Consider the following 10,460-nt stretch of genomic DNA (forward strand, 5'->3'; position numbering starts at 1 on the left):
GCCCAACGCAGGGCTCGAACCCACAAACCATGAGATCATGACCTGAGCCGAAGTTGGATGCTCAACCAACTGAGCCACCCAGACACCCCCCCTTTTTAAATTTTTTTTAATGTTTATTGATTTTTGAAGGAGAGAGAGACAAGAGTATGAACGGAGGAGGGGCAGAGAGAGAGGGAGACACAGAATCTGAAGCAGGTTCCAGGCTCTGAGCTGTCAGCACAGAGACGCTGGGTCGAACTCAGAAGCTGTGAGATCATGATCTGAGGTGAAGTCGGACGCTTACCTGACTGAACCACCCAGGCGCACCCCGAGAATATAATTTTCGAAGCCAGACAACCCAATTTTGTAGCTATGGTTATTTATCCAGGTGCAAGGAGAGTCATGTTCAATGCACCCATTGCACCCTACATAACCTGAAGATAATACCCGTGGTCAAGGAAAACAGTGTGAACTTATTCACTATATATACATATATATACACATATCTATTTTTAAATCAATAAAGTAGAAACCTATATCTAACCAAGTAATTGAATTCTCTCACAATGTAAAAAAATAAATAACTAAAATGTGGGCTTTAAATATAGTTACGGTCAGGGAGCCTGAGTGGCTCAGTTGGTTAAGCATCTGCCTTTGTCACAGGTCATGATCTCACGGTTCCTGAGTTACAGCCCCACATCGGGCTCTCTGCTCTCAGTGCAGAGCCCCTTTAGATTCTCTCTCTCCGCACCTCCTCCCCTCAAAAATAAATAAACATTTTTTTAAAGTTTTTAAAAAAACATAGTTAAGGGGTGCCTGGGTGGCTCAGTCGGTTGGGCATCCGACTTCAACTCAGGTCATGATCTCATGGTTCATGGGTTCGAGCCCCGCATCGGGCTCTGTGCTGACAGTTCAGAGCTTGGAGCCTGTTTCAGATTCTGTGTCTCCCTCTCTCTCTGACCCTCTCCTGCTTGGGCTCTGTCTCTCTCTTTGTCTCTCTCTCTCTCAGAAATAAATAAAACATTAAAAAAAAAAAAACACTGTTAAGATCTGAAAGCTGTCTTCCTCAGATGAGTAAAAAATCAAGCAGCTTGGCTGGTTCTCTAAGCCGTCTAGCATGGCTTATACTGGGAATATGTACACTAAGGGTCAAGCTGGCAGTATTTTCTGTACAGTACACTCTGCAGCTTCACTCCATACCCTTTAAATCCCAAGAAATGCTGCTTTCTGAGCTCCTTTGACTGGAGAGAGACCACTCCATATAATACTATTTTCTCTATACTTCCTATCAGTGGCAAGACTCCTTTTCCATTATATATAATGCCCATTTCACAGGATACCTTGTAGCAAAGATTTGTCAAAGAAGACTTAAAATCATTAACCATAGGCACGCCTGGGTGGCTTAGTCGGTTAAGCGTCCGACTTTCGCTTAGGTCATGATCTCACGGTTCGTGGGTTTGAGCCCCACGTCGGGCTCTGTGCTGACTGCCAGCTCAGAGCCTGGAGCCTATTTCGGAGTCTGTATCTCCCTCTCTCTCTGACTCTCCCCTGCTCACGCTGTCTCTAGAAATAAATAAATTTATATATATAAATTATATATAAAATTGTATATAAATAAATAAACTATTTTTTAAAAAAACCTTTACAAAAAAAAACCATTAACTATAAAAGAAAAAGGTGATATATTAGTTCATATTAAAGTGAAGATGATGATGGGGCACCTGGGTGGCTTAGTTGGCTAAGCGTTCGACTTTCGCTTAGGTCATGATCTCACAGTTCGTGGGTTCGAGCCCCGTATCGGGCTCTGTGCTGACTGCCAGCTCAGAGCCTGGAGCTTGTTTCAGAGTCTGTGACTCCCACTCTCTCTGACCCTCCCCTGCTCACGCTCTCTCTCTCTCTCTCTCTCCTAGAAATAAATAAAACATTAAAAAATAAAAAATAAAAAGAAAGTGAAGATGATCTATGTTAATCAATTGCGGAATACTTTCACTATATACATATCTATCTATCTATCTATCTATCTATCATCTATCTATCTATCTATCTATCTATCTATCTATCTATCTAAAACATTGTCTACTTTAAATATCTTACAATGTTACTTGTCACACCCTAGTTATGTATTTGAAAGAATTTGGAATTACTAAAAAAGTCAACAGGGGGCACCTGGGTGGCTCAGTGGTTTAAGTGTCCAACTTAGGCTCAGGTCATCATCTCAAGGTTCATGAGTTCGAGCCCCACATCGGGATCTGTGCTGACAGCTCAGAGCCTGGAGCCTGCTGCATATTGTGTCTCCCTCTCTACCTCTCCTCAACTCACACTCTGTCTCTCTCTGAAAAATAAACAAACATTTTTAAAAATCCTGAAAAAAAACCTCAACAGTTAAAAAAAAATACCAAAAACAACAAAACTCAACAGTTCTGGGGTACCTGAATGGCTTGGTCAGTTAAGGGTCCAACTCTTTGACTTTGGCTCAAGTCATGATCTCATGGTTCATGAGTTTGAGCCCCATGTTAGTGCAGAGCCTGTTTGGGATTCTGTCTCCCTCTGTCTCTGCCTCTCCCCCACTTGCTCTCTATCAAAATAAAAAGAAAATCTTAAAAAAGAAAAAAAAAGCTCAACAGTTCCCAGGTCTCAGTTCCTCTAAACCTAGAATTGACCAAGCCAGTCACACCTCCCTACACGAATTAAATTAAGAACATTTGAAAGATACCATTAAGAGATCTAAAAGGCAACATAGAGTGGGAGAAGATATTTGCTATATATATATATACACACATATATATATGTACACACACACACATAACTCTTAAAAATCAATTTATAAAAAGACAATCAAATAGAAAAAGAGAAGACATTGCAGATACGTCATTAGAGGATATATGAATGGGCAATAAACATCTGAAAATGTGCTCAACTCATCAATCATCAAGGACACGTGGATTAAAGCAAAAATGTGGGACGCTTGGCTGGCTCAGTTGGTTAAGTGTCCGACTTAGGCTCAGGTCATGATCTCATGGTTCGTGGGTTTGAGCCCCGTGTTGGGCTCTGTGCTGACAGCTCAGAGCTTGGTGTCTGCTTCCGATTCTGTGTCTCCCTCTCTCTCTCTGCCCCTCCCCACCTCAAGCTCTGTCTGTCTCTCTGTCTCAAAAATAAATAAACATTTAATAATAATAAAGCTAAAACGTGACCAGAGTGACTAAAATGGTGAGATGCTAAATATCAATTGTAGGCAAGGATATGGAACACATGGAATACTCATAGACTGTGGGTAGAGTGCAGAATGGCTCGAACTCAGGAAAAGCATTTGTCAGTATCTCTGAAAAGTGAACCTATGTATATCGTATGATACATTAATTCCACTCCTACTATATACCCAACAGAAGTGCACCTGTATGTTTACTAGAAGGCATGTACTGCATATGTTCATCAAAGCCACCCAAATATCCATGAAAGTCATGGTGCAGTCAGATGATGAAGTTTTTTACTGTAAGGAAAATGAGTGATCTAAGACTATCCGCAACAATATAGATGAATCTCACAAACAAGGTTTAGCAAAAAAAAAGTCAGATAGAAAAGAATACATGCTATCCAATTCCATTTATATAAAGTACAAAAACAGGCAAAGTTAAACTATATTGTTGGAAGTCAGGGGAAGGTAGTGACTAGGAAGGAGCACAGGGAGCTTCTGAAAAACTGGTAGTTACGTTTCTTAAACTGGAGACAAGTCATACAATGTGCTCAGTTATCAGTCATTGAGCTGTACATGAGACACTGCCCTTCTTTTCATGTATTCTACTTTCATGAAAAGTTTGAAAATAAATGTACCCAAGGAAGCTTAAATTTTTAGTGGCTGAAGTGTTTCTTTTCTCTGTAAATGTTTTTCAAATTATTTTTTAGTTTTTCATATTTCTACTTAACAGAACTTTCGTTCAGTATTGGCATCAAAATTGTTTCTTACCAATTGGCCTTTCTGAGCCTCTGTTTTCTCATCTGTAAAATGAGGACAACAGTAGAATTTAAAAGCCAATGTGGGGGCTCCTGGGTGGATCAGCTGGGTAAGTGTCTGACTTCAGCTCAGGGAATGATCTGAGTTCGTGAATTCAAGTCCCTCATCTAGCTCTGTGCCAATAGCTCAGAGCCTGAAGCCTGCTTCAGAATCTGTGTCTCCCTCTCTCTTCTGGCCCTCCCCTGCTTGTGCTCTGTCTCTCTCTCTCAAAAAGAAAAAAAAAAAAGACATTAAAAATAAAATAAGGGGTGCCTGGCTGGCTGGCTCAGTGGGAAGAGCACATAACTCTTGATCTCTGGGTCATGAGTTCAAGCCTCATGTTGGGTGTAGAGATTACTAAAAAGGATAAATCAACTTTAAAAAAGAAATAAAATCCGGTGTGATTTTTTTTTGTTTTTTTTTGTTTTTTTTTTTGAAAGTAATCTCTACACCACATGTGGGGCTCAAACTCACAACCCGTGATAGAGTCAGATGCTCCTCCCACTGAGCCAGCCAGGTGCCCCAGAGCCAGTGTGATTTTTTAAAGTGCTTAACACAGGGCCTGGCACAAAATGTTCAATGGTAACTTAATATTTTCCTCTAAACCAGCGGGACTGGTTTAGAAATGCTTCCCATATGGCTAATATAGCATCTTATACTAATCCCTGTCTTAATATTTCTTACTATTTTCCAAGACTTCGTGAGACACTTGAGAGCAAGAATAGTGTGTAGTACACAATATTCCCAGGGTCTAGTTCAGCATCTGGCATGGAATAAGAACTTATTATTTATTAAATAGATGACTGAATGTAAATTTCAGACACTTTGCAACATCTATTTTATTGCTTAATTACAGAATCACAGTTTCCTTGAAAGTGTTCTTGGTTTCTATCATCCACTAATAATTTCTCTCAAAATACTCTTACTTGATTCTATTCCAAGAGAACTTTCTACTATCCTCTCATATTCTCCATTACCTGTCACCTTAGGGCCACTGTAGAACTTCATTTTTACAACTGCTAAATCTAAATAACTTACTTCTACCCTTCACTCTCAACCTTCCTTAAAACACTTTGCCAAGTAATAATTTTTTTTCTGTTCTGGCCTAAAAGAATGAATAAGCCAGTTTGGTCATTTCTACTAATTCCTTCAATGTTTCAACATGACTAAGAAAAAACTAATCTGGGGATAAGAATTGTAGGTATCCAGCTGAATGGCAAAGGAAGAAACTAGAAGTCCCCAGGTAAAGCCAGGCTTTTGTTTCCTTTCCACTGATGACATGGAATGCTTAGTAACTTTACTCATGCAGGATGTCCCATTCTGAAAAGCACATGACTCTATATGATAAAAGCAAGTGAGAAGAAACAACCATTTGATAAGCAGGTAATATAAAACAGTTCTGGCAACTGTCATTCCTCCTTCCTCAAATCTAGGAAAGGTCCATAAACCTACTTTCATCAAAATTATCTCTTGGACTTGAAAGTAAACAGCCCTCAGCCCCAACCTTCCATGGCTCTGTGGTTTCCAGAGCACTGATCTTCAAATACTTTTAAACTTCTTATTGATATGTAATACACATACAGAGAATCACACAACTCTCTAAGACTTTCTAATCATTTTACTTTTCATTAGCAAAACAATGAGTATATGTTCCTCTGTTCCTTTTTTACATATTATGCACATGTAGCACTGTGCTGATATTATGTATACTATAAAACATAAAACAGATCTTAAAATTTATTGTAAGAAAAAAATCCTTTAACTATGAAGGGTGACAGATGTTACCTAGACCTACTGTGGTGATCATTTTGCAATCTTTATAAATATCAAATCCTTCTGTTGTACACCTGAAATTAATACATTGCATGTCCATTATATGTCAATACAAAAGAGAAAAAAGAATGAGAAAAAATAAACAGAAATTGCAGGCTTCTGGGATAAAGACATTTAGAGAAGAACACTTTCTTTCTCCCTTATAATAATTTAAAATTGCAGAAAACAGTTAAGGGCTGGCTTTGAGTTCTTATTAAGGATTAAAATTGTCTTGTGGGGGTGCCTGGGTGACTCAGTCAGTTAAGTGTTAAGTGTCCAACTTGGCTCAGGTCAAGATCTCATGTTTCCTGAGATTGCATCTCGGGATAGGGTTCCACAGAGCTCTAACAGCACAGAGCCTACTTGGGATTCTCTCTCTGCCCCTTTCCACCCCCCTCTCTCAAAATAAACATTTTTTTAATTGTCTTGGTCAAAAGGTAACTAGAAATAGATTCTCGAAACATTTTGAATGTTACTAAGGCTTTAAGCTAAATGACCACTTAGCTATGAATGAAAGTAATGGATTAGCTCCAGTGTTAGCTCAACAACTACCTAGGTGACCATGAGGCAAATTTCTTTTTTTCTTTTTTTAACAATGTTTATTTATTTTTGAAAGAGAGAGAGAGTGAGCACAAGTGCAGGCAGAGTACAGGCAGAGAGAGAGGGAGACATGGAATCTGATGCAGGATTGAGGCTCCGAGCTGGCAGCACAGAGCCCGACATAGGGCGACATAGGGCGGGAACCAACAAACTGTGAGATCGGGATCTGAGCCTAAGTCAGACACTCAACAGACTGAGCCACCCAGGTGCCCCAGGCAAACGTCTTCATTTGTAAAATGGGCCTAGGAAACCAGATGGTCCTAAAACATTCTGAGAGTATTATGTGTGACTAGCACCACCCCGTGGACATTCATATAGAAACATATGATAAGGGAAGTACATGGCCAGGGTAGAAAAGCTGGTTAAAACAGTAAAAGGGGGCGCTTGGGTGGCTCAGTCAGTTGAGCAGTCGGACTTCAGCTCAGGTCATAATGTCACGGTTTATGAGTTCGAGCCCTACATCGGGCTCTGTGCTGACAGCTGAGCTTGGAGCCTGCTTTAGATTCTGTCTCCCTCTCTCTCTGCCCCTCCCATGACCATGCTCTGTCTCTGTCTCTCAATGATAAATAAACATTTAAAAAAAGAAAATTAAAAAAAAATAGTAGTAACGGGCTTAGTTCTTCCTGGCAGTTCTATATGGCAGCCTCCTCAATAATTCATAATTTAGTAGGGATATAGAAAATGTCTTTTAGTTCTTCAGAAAAAAAAAGAAAACTAGAACAGATTTCTTCCTTCTACCAACTGACAGACTGACATCCCCAGGATGCTCTAGAAATAGCCAAACACATCCCTGCTGCCTTCCTCCCTCATCACTGGCTTATTTGGAAAAGAAAGAAAACATTACAAAGAAACCTGACATCTGTCTACTGCAGAGTTTAAGAAGCAGAGTCCGGAGCTGCAGGAGCCTGAAGGAGGCCTGAAATTCTGCACTTTCAGTGCCATGGTCTTTGGCACCAGAGTAAGGGGGTGGGGGTGGGGGTGGGGGTAGTATTTTGGTTACAATGTGAATGGTGCTCCCTTGGAATGGTTCCAGGCTAGGCTGGTGGAAGCAGGCAGTTCAGAGATTTGGGCCTCGAGGCTAAGAGGTATGCCGTCTTATTTCAGCATGTTTTATGAATTGGTTCCACTGTTACAGCGCAGCCAAATTTTACCCTTCAAAAATCATCCCGAGCGCCTATCTTGGCCACTCCCTGCATTTCAGCACACTTTTGCACAGCATAATTACTGTGTATCTGGCACCACTTCATGCCCTTTGTACACTTTCCCAATCCTGGGATTCATGTGCTGCCAAAGCATAATAATCTTGTAGCGAATACATTTTCTCCTTTAAGTACTGAAACTTAAGAAAGCCTTAGAGATTTTTTTTTTCTTTAAGGGGTAGGTGTCCTGATGTAGGATGTTTAAGACCTTTCCTGTGTTCACCATAACTATAGATAATAAAAAAGTTTTCATTCTTATTGTATCCACTTAGACCTCAAAGATTAAAATAACAAATGATGGCACAAAACTTTCACGGTACACCTATTTTAGGCCAGGCCTTTTATGATGCATTCTCTCATTTTATTCTTACCACAATTCTGCTATATTTCCTCCAATTTAGAGAGGACAAAAGGAGTTCAGAGAAATGATCTGAGATCATATAGCCAGAAAGTACCAAAATCAAAATTTGAATTCAAGTCTTCAAATTCCATTGTTTACTCATTTATCCCCTGGTGATATTTACTAATAAGTTCCTGTGCCAAACATAATCCCTACACACTATCCACATCTTTACTTCTCAATGAAAACCACAGAAAAATCAAGAAAATTAAATACAATTAAAGGGCAAAAGATAAACACAACACCCTCAGTGAGCTAAGATCCTCGAAGGACTTAAGGGTTGCATGATTTCTCAAGTGTAAGGAGCCATTTAGGATATTTAATAGGGGCTTGGGACGTAGGTGCTCAATGAATACTTGAAAGGTCTTTAAAAAGTCTCTGGGTGCCTGGGTGGCTCAGTTGGTTAGGCAGCTGACCATGGTTTTGGCTCACGTCACAATCTAATGGTTCTGGGGATCCGAGCCCCTGTGTTACGCTCTGTGCTGGTGGCACGGAGCCTGCTTGGGATTCTCTCTCTGCTTCTCCCCAACTAGCACTTTCTGTCTCTCTCAAAAATAAACTTCAGTTGATTAAATGTCAAGATTTCTGCTCAGGTCATGGCCTCATGGCTCATGTGGTCGAGCCTCACATGAGGCTCTCTGCTGTCAGCGCAGGGTCCACTTTGAATCCTGTCTCCCTCTCTCTGCCCCTTCCCCACTAGCAGCACGTACTCTCTCGGAAATAAACTTTAAATTAAAAACCTCACAGTACCACCCTATAGACTGTTCATTTACAAAAGGAAAAACATGTACTTTAAAACGAAAAGATCTGGCAGTCATCTTCTTAACCAAATGACCTTAGCATCACCAAACAGTGCACAACTTAACACTGTGTACGTCTTCATGTGATACAGTAAAAGATGAACCACAAAGCTTATTGTATTCTTACCAAAAAATATAATCCAAATCTACTAAGAAAGCCAGAAGAAAAATCTAGGACATGGGACATTGTACAAGTGACTTGAACACTTCAAAATGTTCAATGTCATGGGGAGGAAAAAAAGGTAAGGAGGACTTTCCAGATTAAAATGTAGGCAAGGGGCGCCTGGGTGGCTCAGTCGGTTAAGCGTCCGACTTCGGCTCAGGCCATGATCTCACAGTTCATGGGTTCAAACTCCACGTCGGGCTCTGTGCTGACAGCTAGCTCAGAAGCTGGAGTCTGCTTCAGATTCTATATCTCCCTCTCTCTCTGGCCCTCCCCTGCTCATGCTGTTTCTCTCTCAGACATAAATAAAAATGTTAAAAAAAATTTTTTAAATAAATAAAATGTGAAAAAATCATCATTGGTTAGATCCTGGATGAGAAAAGTTTATTAAGACATTTTGGAACATTAGGGGCAATTTATCTCATACAAATATATTAGAGGGGCGCCTGGGTGGCTCAGTAGGTTAAGCGTCCGACTTCGGCTCAGGTCATTATCTCACGGTTCGTGGGTTTGAGCCCCACGTCAGGCTCTGTGCTGACAGCTCAGAGCCTCGAGCCTGTATAGGATTCTGTGTCTCCCTCTCTCTGACCCTCCCCTGCTCACGTTGTCTCTCTCTCTCTCTGAAATAAATAAAATTTAAAAAAATCTATTAGATGTTAGAGTTAATTGTCTCAGGTGTGGCAACAACATTGCGGTTTTATGTAGAAAATTCTTATTCCAAGGAAATGAATGCTGAGGTATACATACAGGGATGAGGTGCCGTTTCGTCACAAATCACTTTCAAATGATTCAGCAAGACAAATTAGGAAAAGTACATGTGGTAAAATGTTAACAGCTGATGGACCTAGAGGTAGGTTACACACTTGTACTTCCCTTTCAACTTTTAAATATCTTAATTCTTGAAATTCTTCAAGATCAACTGCATAAATTCAACTCTTCTAAGAACAACTTGCAAAACTACAAAATTATGATCAATAAACACGTATGGTGCTTCGGTTATGTTAGTAATCACTGTGCTAGACTCTGAGATGTGGTGAGCAAAGACATGGTTCCAGCTTTCATGGAAACCACTTAACATCTGTGAGCGTGATTGGGGGGAGGGGATGGGGTGCAGGGATTGTTCTGGATGGCTCCCCCAAGTGAGGACACCTGAAGCATAAGCAGGTGATGCCTAACTAGAAGATGGTAGAGAAACGGGTCAGCGGGAACAAGAGTATTTGTGAAGGAACTAATGATGGAGTCAGTCAACCTGGGAAGTGACAGGAACATTTATTCCTGCTTTCCACAATCTCCCACCCTTTCTACGTGGCCCATCTCTCGGTTCCATTAACCACTCCTCCCCCTGCACCTTTCAGACCTAATGGTGGTAACAGCCCCCAATATTCCAAGTCCCAGTTCTACTGAGAACTGCACTCTCCCCTGGGATTTCCTTACCCTGTGTACAGTTTTGTAAAGTCCCTTTATTAAACTTTCCTTAAATTATCCAATTCCAGTTAAGTCATCTATGTCCTGCCAGCAC

This window comes from Hyaena hyaena, unplaced genomic scaffold (genome assembly GCF_003009895.1).
Source record: "Hyaena hyaena isolate Hyena2069 unplaced genomic scaffold, ASM300989v1 scaffold_303, whole genome shotgun sequence".
NCBI lineage: Eukaryota > Metazoa > Chordata > Mammalia > Carnivora > Hyaenidae > Hyaena > Hyaena hyaena.